General features: G+C 37.9%; 1 long non-coding RNA gene across 1 annotated transcript; it reads left to right on the top strand.

Moving 5' to 3' along the window:
• The first annotated feature begins 951 nt into the window (after positions 1 to 951).
• Positions 952 to 4355, top strand: LOC117509852. Its single transcript, XR_004560565.1, has 2 exons — positions 952 to 1029; positions 4217 to 4355. It is a non-coding gene; the product is annotated as an uncharacterized LOC117509852 (long non-coding RNA).
• Positions 4356 to 10764: the final 6409 nt, after the last annotated feature.

Here is a 10764-nt window from a genome sequence, read left to right as displayed (position 1 = left end):
ACTTAGGTTTTGAGACCTGCCTACTCTGGACAGATTTACTGCAGAGTACCCTACTGTTTATGATTCTTAATAATTCAAAACATAACCAGTGACCCGTAGAACAAGCTGTAAAAATGATGACTAGTGTTAGTGAAAACACAATTCTGATGTTTAGTTTGTCCAGTCACTTATGGTCTCAAAAAAAAAAAAAAAAAAAAAAAAAAAATTAAAGCACAGTGTGTAAAACTAGCTATAATTCCTTAAAGGACAACATGATATTTTTGTTAAACAATTGAATTAAAGCTGAAAGTCGGCATAACAAAGTCATCTTGATTATTTCAAATTTTAGTCCCATTGTGGCAAAAAAACGAGTGTCTGTTTAAATCCTTCTGGGCCTAATGTGTTCTAATACTTCCCTAAGAGGCACAACAGCGAACAGAAATGCCCATTATTTCTCCCAGATTGCTCACTGTCAGGCTGGCTTGTGTCGTCTACACCTGTCACTTCTCTGCTGTTTTTATATGCAGAGCCTCCGGTGGACGCAATCCAAGGATTTGACATGAAGCAGGATGTGAGTGAGCCCTGCGTAAATCTGCTTCAGCTGATTAAAATGAGTTAACGTCTTTGATCACATATTTAGATGGTCTCGCTCACTCTAAACAGCTTCTAAGCTTCAAGGTGAAGCCTGTGGTTATGGACTGAAGACAGAGATGGTACTTCTTACCCTGTTGTGTTTATAAGAGTGATACTGATGGCAACTATTAACATGTCCCAACTGCAAAATGTTTTGTTGAGGTTCCGAACAAATGACCCCCGATTGGCTTATACGGTGTGTTTCCTTTATGTATCTTTGTTATTTAGATTGCCTTTTTGTGACCGAATACTTCACCCGAACGCCTCGTAAGCTGACTGCTTTCAACTCCTTTGCCAGTGTGGAACTGTTCCACTTCAATGTGCCTGATGACACCATGAGGCTGTATGGAACCTCATCACCTTCAAGGAGCAAGGGGGCACATTTGGAGACAACTGTCCAAACAGAAATGTGACTGTGTAAGTTTCGATGTACATGCACCTGAACTGTTCATTTTACTGTTTTTTTAATAGCTTGTAGGTCTGTTTATTCTCGAGGTCTTAGTATTTGACTGAAGTCTGCAGATATAAATAGGCGATAATAAGCATCCTATGAATGTTCCCTTTGGGAATGATGCTTTGCCAGCTGGCTAAACCTTTACAATGTTTTGTTATGAGCAGGCAGCCTCAGTGTGCAGCAGTTACTCTTAAAGGGGTTGTATTGTGTAAACTCTGTTATTTGAAGTTTAGTTACATACGTGGATGGGGCTTGATGTTAAACATGCTGAAAGTCTCACAATTCTATGACTATGCGTGGGGAGGCTCTCCTGATAGCAGCAAAATTTCGGTCTGAAATGGTTCGTTTTAGGCTTCTGTGACATAAGTAACAAAATCCACTAATAGAGTTGTGCTTCCTCTGAGAGACCTGCCTGATAACCCAGTCTGCACTTACCCACACAGTTTGTGGAAGAAAGAGGAAGTTACCTCTTATCAGGCAATGAGTGGACAAGAAGCTGCACCCCTGGTTTTTTTAATGATCACTGGTTGACTATAAATTTTAATATTTGTTTTTGATTGACTTACTGATTTGCATTAGCTGTTCAAAAAGGTATATAATTGGACCCCATTTAGAGCTGTTAACGGAGTTTCAAAATCAACTTGTGGTGAGATTTCAGATGGCAAACAATCCCGTACTTACTCATTCCCTTTCCAAACATTGCCACCAGCACATGTTGACACCCAAGAGTGAGCATTCTTGGTATTGCTGAAACACAAGTGACATACTGGAGAAAACAAGGCTGACCATCGGAGCTGTACAACATATCGCATAAAGCTCCCAATGGATGGAAAAGCTCATATATGGGAGCAGATTGGACAGACTTAAATATTGCTGGTGAGTGTTGTGCTTTTATCAGCACAGGCATGATAGCTTTTGTATTGGTGTCTTAGAATCAGAATTAATGTGTAGCTCTTTTGTATGAAGCCTCTGGGATGAAAGTGGACCATATCAGCACTTGAAAATGAAAAAATGCAATAAAAGGTACAAGCCCTGATATGTTCCTCTGAATATATATCTTTTCAGACAATGATGCATCTGTGTTAGTGAGCTTACCTGTCAGTTATGCAACTGACTAGCTGTTTTATAACTGATTGGCATTAACAGCAAGCTAATGTTACCTAATGTGTAGCCCATGAAAGCACAAAATCTCACTATATTCACATCTTTTTCATTAATTCAGCTTACCTGTCAAAAAAGGATGAAAAACAAGCTTAGGGTTGGCTTTGATCTCCAAACCAAAATCTGTTTCTATAAAGCAGGACTATACTGACCTGTGTTTTTGCCTGATGTTGATGTGATTCCCTGGTTAGACTGAAGGGTTTAGCCAATAAAACCTTTTTAGTTTAGTTTGAGTCTGTAGGGCTGTCTACACTGATGATGATGAACCATGCGTGGTGATCTATGGTGCAACCACAGACTGCAGGGCAATCAATGCAGAGTGTTGCCATTTCAAGGTGTATAAATCAGATTGGCTACTGCCACAGTACTGTGTCAATAGGAGCTCCATTTGTCTAATTGACACAGAGCCAATCATTTTCCACATTACATCATGCGTAGACTGTATCCAATCCCAATCCGGTTACTCCACTGCCACGCAACTGCATCAATAAGTAGCATGTGCCACAGTGTGTCAAATCTGAAAATGAATTCATAGAATTAATGTTAAGAAATGGATCCTATTCTCTGTTCTCAACCTATTCTCAAACTTTACATGAGTAAGAAATCAATAACAGACAGAACGAGCACAATGGTTTATGTAACAGTGTCACTCATTGGCACAGAAGGAATGGTGGCATCTGATTGGTACTGTGGTCAATAGACAAATATTGACAGTACTGTGCCAGTAGCCACTTCGATATAAATAACACTGCACAGAGCAGCAGAGGTAACAAAATAGTGTTATAAAATAGGAATAATGCCTATATGCCGGGCAGGTTGATTGCTGGAACATTCATGTTGTCTAGATTGCAAATATCTGGCCCTGGCTTGCAGTTGGAATTCATCATAATGCTGGTATTACATTGTGACACATCTATACTTCAATTCTCACACTCTTATTTTTAGTATCTCCAATGACTGCCTCTCCCCTAGTGAAGTAGGTACTACACAAATTTATGGTTGTGTAGACAGCCTATCAGCTGTTGGTGTGAGCTGCACAATGATTAGGAAGTATAAATTGTATCATCTTTGGCTACATTATGGAGGGTATAGTTATGGCAATCCCCAGTTGTGAGGAAGATCATCTCTTGATGTTTCCTGTATGGAATGGTGGACAAGGAGATTGCTGAGCAGGCCTAGTCTCGGCGCACACTGTTTCAGACTTACATTCAAGGTTGATCTTTAACATGGAAATGTCGTGCTACTCTGACAAAGACATGGACCTTGACAGTTCCTTAGCCTGGTCGATGGCTGGGAAATCCCAGACAATTGGGGTCTGAGGACCTTCTGCTGCCTTCATCCACCTTCACAGCCATTGGTTGACAAGCCATCACCTCCCCCGCTTGATCCAGCATTGAAGATTTCTTGGGTTCCTGTGGGCCTTCATGGTTACAGTAGCGGCAATGGGGCACACAAAGTTCCCAACAAAGTTTGGCCCAACAGGCAATCCCCTACTTGATCTGCTACCCAGGTGTCATGACGTGGATAAGGGGTTAGATTTTGACACCCAAATGCAGGGTATACCACTCAGAGCCTATGAAATGGATTATCCTGCAAAATATGTTGCGATTCTTTTACAATGAGAACAGTATACTGGCTGAGTTTACAACCTATTCACACATTATCAAATGTAGACAACATCATAAATGCACCATTGCAACAACAGCAAGTTGTTTGCACTTTTTTGTCATAGGCCAGCAGTATTTATCATGGCAGCTGGTAACCAAGGTGACTGCTCAGAGATATAAAACATAATTAGCATTAGCTAATTGGATTCAAACGTGTGAAGCTGGATGTGATTATTAGTTTTTTTTAAACACTGTTTGAAATAGATGATGCCATCTGTGCCCAGGCTGTCCTCCTCTTCACAGAGCTCAAGTTCATATTTGGTAGCTGTAACTGTTGTTTATGAAAACACAAGTTCATTATTTTGGTGTGTGTGACTAAAAGGTATTTCAGGTCTGGGGCTCCTCCAGTGATCAACCCTCTGCACACCCATTTCCCAAGAGATACTGTTGTCCCAGGATCCTTTGCGATAACACTGACCTGGACTCTGCCAAATCGTACAACAGGAGTATTCAACGTGACCAGCCCGCTCCCTGGAGACTGGTTCCTTGCAGCACATTTACCCAAGGACGAAGGCAAGATCTCAGTCAAGGTGAGCCTGATCCTGGAAGTCACACACACACAGACTCTAAACAGTGTGAGAGTTTTCACTTAGCTCTGTTTAGGAGAAAAAATAGAATGATGTCACAAAGATGATGGATAATATTTGGTGCTGGTGATTACTACTCTGTACTTAGTTTGTGTCACTGTTACTATTATGATTATTATTATTGCTAGTTCAGTGGGTTAGTTGTATGATTTCATCTTTACCTAAACAAACCCTAAATTATCAGTCTCCCAGATCAATGCGAGTACATCTGCTGTACAGTGAATCACCAATTAAATTGTACCATGCTGTACAACAAAATAAATAAGGCAATAGGTGTCAAAATAGATGAATGATTTTTTTCACATTTAAATTAAACAAGAAACGTAATGAAAGTAAAAATATGTCAACACAGAAATTACATTAAAAAGTTCCAAAAATGTTCCTGAACATTTATAGTTTATTACTTTTTCAAAATTTTTATTATAGTCACCAGTGGTGGGCATAGCTAACATAAAGTTAGAAAATACATCCATTAATGCATTGATTGGCAGAGTAAAATACACCTAGTAAATATAAATTCTTACCTGTTAGTTTCAGTGTAGTTAATTAAATTCTGAAGAAAGTGTCCTGATTATCCAAAACGGTGTCTAAGAAAAGTCCCTCTGAAACACAGCTGCACTGTGAGATCTCCTCTCTCCCACAGTGTCTTGGTGATTAAATTATGCCATCAGCCACAAAGAAATAAAATAATGTTAAAATTAGTCTGTTTTGTTTCTGCGTCGAGCAGACAGTAACACTCACTGTAACGTCCAAAGTGAACCTGAACTACACTACCCACAATGCTCCCTGCTTCAACAGGCCAATCATGTTTTGTGCTTAATGATGACATCATCAGCAAGTGACAGCCACAAAAACACAACAGACGGACTAAAATATTTGATTTTAGGGTTTACAAACATTTTGACTTAAACTTTGCTTGCTTTACCAGCAAAAAAATGTTAACGGACTGAAAGTTATCGGAACTAAATTTATCAGAAGCTAATTGGTCCGCTGAAGGTTTTAAAAGTTATCTGAAAAGCTAATCCACTAGCAAAAACTTAGCTTCGATAATTATTGGTTATCGGATAAAAAAATAGCATGCAAAATTGGACTAAAAAACTGCGAAACTGCGGCCACGAAAGGTGAACCGCGTTATAGCGAGGGACCACTGTAGTTTGGACTATCTATGTGACTGAATTCTATAGAGTTATGGGGTAAAAACAACAAGAATGGTGACAAAGTTCATTTCAGTTTGTACAGGAGCCAAAGTTATGTTGCACCAATTTTGTTCAATGGTGATGTCAATTATTGGTTGAGTTAATAGGGTTCAAAAAGGAATATTTGGACAATGTATCATGTAGTTATCATGTTACAGGGCAACATACAACCCCTGGCAATAATTATGGAATCACCGGCCTCGGAGGATGTTTATTCAGTTGTTTAATTTTGTAGAAAAAAAAGCAGATCACAGACATGACACAAAACTAAAGTCATTTCAAATGGCAACTTTTGCTTTAAGAAACACTATAAGAAATCAGGAAAAAAAATTGTGGCAGTCAGTAACGGTTACTTTTTAGACCAAGCAGAGGGAAAAAAATATGGAATCACTCAATTCTGAGGAAAAAATTATGGAATCATGAAAAACAAAAGAACGCCAACACATCACTAGTATTTTGTTGCACCACCTCTGGCTTTATAACAGCTCACAGTCTCTGAGGCATGGACTTATGAGTGACAAACAGTACTCTTCATCAATCTGGCTCCAGCTTTCTCTGATTGCTGTTGCCAGATCAGCTTTGCAGGTTGGAGCCTTGTCATGGACCATTTTTATTCAACTTCCACCAAAGATTTTCAATAGGATTAGATCCGGACTATTTGTAGACCATGACATTGACCCTAGTGTCTTTTTTGCAAGGAATGTTTTCACAGTTTTTGCTCTATGGCAAGATGCATTATCATCTGAAAATGATTTCATCATCCCCAAACATCCTTTCAATGATGGGATAAGAAAAGTGTCCAAAATATCAACGTAAACTTGTGCATTTATTGATGATGTAATGACAGCCATCCCCAGTGCCTTTACCTGACAAGCCCCATATCATCATGACTGTGGAAATTTACATGTTTTCTTCAGGCAGTCATCTTATAAATCTCATTGGAACGGCACCAAACAAAAGTTCCAGCATCATCACCTTGCCCAATGCAGATTCGAGATTCATCACTGAATATGACTTTCATCCAGTCATCCACAGTCCACGATTGCTTTTCCTTAGCCCATTGTAACCTTGTTTTTTTTCTGTTTAGGTGTTAATGATGGCTTTCGTTTAGCTTTTCTGTATGTAAATCCCATTTCCTTTAGGCGGTTTCTTACAGTTCGGTCACAGACGTTGACTCCAGTTTCCTCCCATTCGTTCGTCATTGTTTTGTTGTGCCTTTTCGATTTTTGGAGACATATTGCTTTAAGTTTTCTGTCTTGACGCTTTGGTCTTCCTTGGTCTACCAGTATGTTTGCCTTTAACAACCTTTCCATATTGTTTGTATTTGGTCCAGAGTTTAGACACAGCTGACTGTGAACAACCAACATCTTTTTGCAACACTGCCTGATGATTTACCCTTTTTTAAGAGTTTGATAATCCTCTCCTTTGTTTCAATTGATATCTCTCATGTTGGAGCCATGATTCATGTCAGTCCACTGTTGCAACAGCTCTCCAAGGTGTGATCACTCCTTTTTAGATGCAGACTAACGAGCAGATCTGATTTGATGCAGGTGTTAGTTTTGGGGATGAAAATTTACAGGGTGATTCCATAATTTATTCCTCAGAATTGAGTGAGTCCATATTTTTTCCCTCTGCTTGGTCTAAAAAAGTAACCGTTACTGACTGCCACAATATTTTTCCTGATTTCTTATAGTGTTTCTTAAAGCCAGAAAGTTGCCATTTGAAATGACTTTAGTTTTATGTCATGTCTGTGATCTGTTTTTTTTCTACAAAATTAAACAACTGAATGAACTCTTCTGGGCCGGTGATTCCATAATTATTGCCAGGGGTTTGTGTCACATGTCATAGAATTCAATGGACGTCAACATTATTTGAGCTTTACTTTAGAGACCAAGCATTCAACACACTCAAAACTATTCCATTTATTAATCCAAGTAGCTCAATCAACATTTGTACCATTTTTTACTAAATTGGAGCAACTTTAACTTTTGATCCCTGTACAAACTGAAATTGACCTTTGTCACCATTCTTAAGGTTTTTACCCCATAACTCCATAACATTGTCACAGATAGTCCAAACTATACCTTTTTGGAATCTTTATGATCAGACAAATAATGTGGTATAGTTTTCAATATGATTGGAGCATTGTTATATTTAACCCCTGTGTAATTCTTCAATTGACCCCTACGTGGCCTATTGAAAATTCAAGTGGCCTGTCGTTTTTTTTTTTCTTCTCAAAAGATGCAATGTCTAAGGAGAATTTGTGCCGGATTTGGTGCTTGTATCACCATGTGAAGTATTGTTTCAGTTATTTGTTGCACTATAATGTTTATTAATTTAGTGACACCACTTCTGGGAGAAGATCAAATAATGACTGAAACTGGGTCGAGTTGAAGCCTGCTGAAAGGCTCAGGTGATACAATAATAAGCCTAAAACTCACCTTGACTCTATTTAACCGTTGAGGTTTCATATGCTATTAGAATAATTAGCTTTTTTTCCCACAGTAAAGGCTACTGTGTTCAGTGGGAGCGTAAATGAAAAGAGGTTTGAGCAGATTGGGTGACTGAGCCAAACAATCAACTTAGTGCAGTCATTCTGCTTTCTGCTCATAAACACACTGAACACTTCAGTTTACATCATTGAGATGATCCACGCCTTATAAATTGGGTGAGAATGGCTAAGCAAATGCTGCAAGACAACAGCTCTTGATCATTCTTGTTAACATTTTTTTTCTTTGATGTCAGTTTCACATCACAAAATAAATTACACCAGTCCTGATTCAGCAGCTCACTGGCACCCTAAGAGATCTGCTTGAACAGTTATGACTCATCGTGAAGGCTCGCTGCAGCCTAAAAATAATCATGACGCTGAATTTTAGAATATATTTTCCAGTATGTGTGAAGGAAAGTGCATTACTGTTTAATGCAGATGGAACCTACATTTATGTCCCATGGAATCAAGAAATAGATGCATTACACCACCAACAACTGGATGGCCCCACATTCCCTACAAATAAACTAAAAGAAAGTCAAATATGGCTTTGATGGCAAAACAATTCAAAAGTCAAAAGTCTCGTTGTCTTGGATTTGGAATTGTAGCGTCAGTCATATTGATCACCTTCTAACACTTACAAAATCATGATTAGTTCCATCAGCGAAGTTGGTGGAGGTTATGTTTTCACCCCTGTTTGTTTGTTTGTGAACAACCTGGAGCCCACAGTTTTTCATATCATTATGAAAGTTTTACTGAAGATTCATATCCTAATAGACAAGAACTGATTCAATTTTCATGGTCAAAGGGCAAAGTCAGGAAAAATCCCTATCTTTAACATTGAACAAATTTTTAAAAAAATGTATAACTGTCAAAAAGATCAACTTTCTTTCACATTTGAGAGCATTATGTAGGATGGTATCCTTATGGACTGACAAAGTTTGATCCAGTTTACAGATTTTGTGTTCATTTAAATTTAGCATTGAAAACCTCATTTACTGTATATTTTACATTATATTTTAATCAAACATGCCCCAATTGCTCTCATATTTGAAAGTGAGGTGCAGACTGGCACTCACTATCGCCTGACAAAGTTTGATCTGGATCTGATCTGGACTGCGGATTTTGTGGACATTTGAATTTAATATTGAAAAGCCCATTTTAGTGTACATTTTGCATTATATCTTAATCAAAAGTGTATCAGTCACTCTCATTTGTGACAATGAGGTGCAAACTGGCACTCTCAATGAATACACTAATTTTGATTCCGTATTGCAGATTTAGCAGATATTTCATTCCTTTTAACATTGAAAAGCCCTTTTGTGCTATATTTTGTATTATATTTTAGCTTATGAAAAGCCACTTCTAACACGACTTTGACCTTGAAAATTTTTTCCAAGGTAAAAATTTGTGGAATTGGATACTAGTGTTGGCGAACGTTTGCATTGTATGAGTGTGATGCTCTAGTTTTTATATTTTAGAAGCTTGGATGGTTGTAATTCTGTTTTTGAAGACCTTCTTGGAAGTGCCAGATAAGTAAGATAGTCTTGCTCCTTGTTTTAAGAAAATTAACTGCACCAGTTTAGCCACTGCACTTAGTTCCTGTGAAGCAGGGTATAGAGTTTAAAATACTATAATATTATAAATAGTTTAGGATGTGCTGGTATGAGTCCTAATATATCTCAATCATCAGGAGTGGTCATATAGAGGAAGTGTTCCATTCTATGCAGGAGTTCTTCTCTGCAATTGCAACAGGATATAACAAAAAGGGGTGAGTGAGTGGCTGGGTTATTCTATCCCTGCCAACCCGTGTTATAAATGTTATTATCTTGCACATCCCCAACTTGAAAATGGCACACAATGAGGGAAAAAAAAGAACAGCTGAACTTTGATGAACCAGATCAATTGAAAAAACGACTTTGTTTAGCCTATTGTTATACCCAGTGGATGTGGCTGCTGCCTGTAGGATGGATTATGAAATGGGCTCTAGATTGGGTAGTGTATATATAAAATAAGTAGCTGACATTTTTCAAGGGTGGCAATAAATTATGCAAAGTTTCCATAATGTGTGAGTTCAGAATATTTTTTGGACCTTAGACCTCAACAGTTTTTAGAGGAAGAACTCAACCCTTTTATTTCCTGTTAATTATATTTTTTAATGTTAATTTATTATCTTAATGGATTTATAAATTGTTTAGGTTCTTGTTATAATATACACACTATTATACACAGATCTTTCTCTTATCATGCCCCTGTTCTCTGGAATGATCTCCCTGCATCAAAAAAACAGATTATGTAGAGACTTTCAAGTCCAAACTTAAGACGCACTTATTTCCCTTTCGTATGGCTAGCATACTGGCATAGTATAGTAGTATATTTATAGTATAGTATAGTATTAGTTATAGTATATTAGTATGACTTTATACTAATTTAAATTCATCTTATTAAACAGAGTGGGCTGCAGCCTCAACTTTATCTAAAATGTGGGTCTTTTAGTGAAGCTTAGGTAGTAGTAGTAGTAGATAGCTAGTGGCCGGCGATCACCTTATTATTTCTTTTGTTCTTCTTTTTGCTTAATGTTGACAAATTATACTGT

The sequence above is a fragment of the Thalassophryne amazonica genome, chromosome 5 (genome assembly GCF_902500255.1).
Source record: "Thalassophryne amazonica chromosome 5, fThaAma1.1, whole genome shotgun sequence".
Classification (NCBI taxonomy): domain Eukaryota; kingdom Metazoa; phylum Chordata; class Actinopteri; order Batrachoidiformes; family Batrachoididae; genus Thalassophryne; species Thalassophryne amazonica.
Note: the sequence above shows the minus strand (reverse complement) of the source record. Positions and strands in the feature narration are given on the sequence as shown.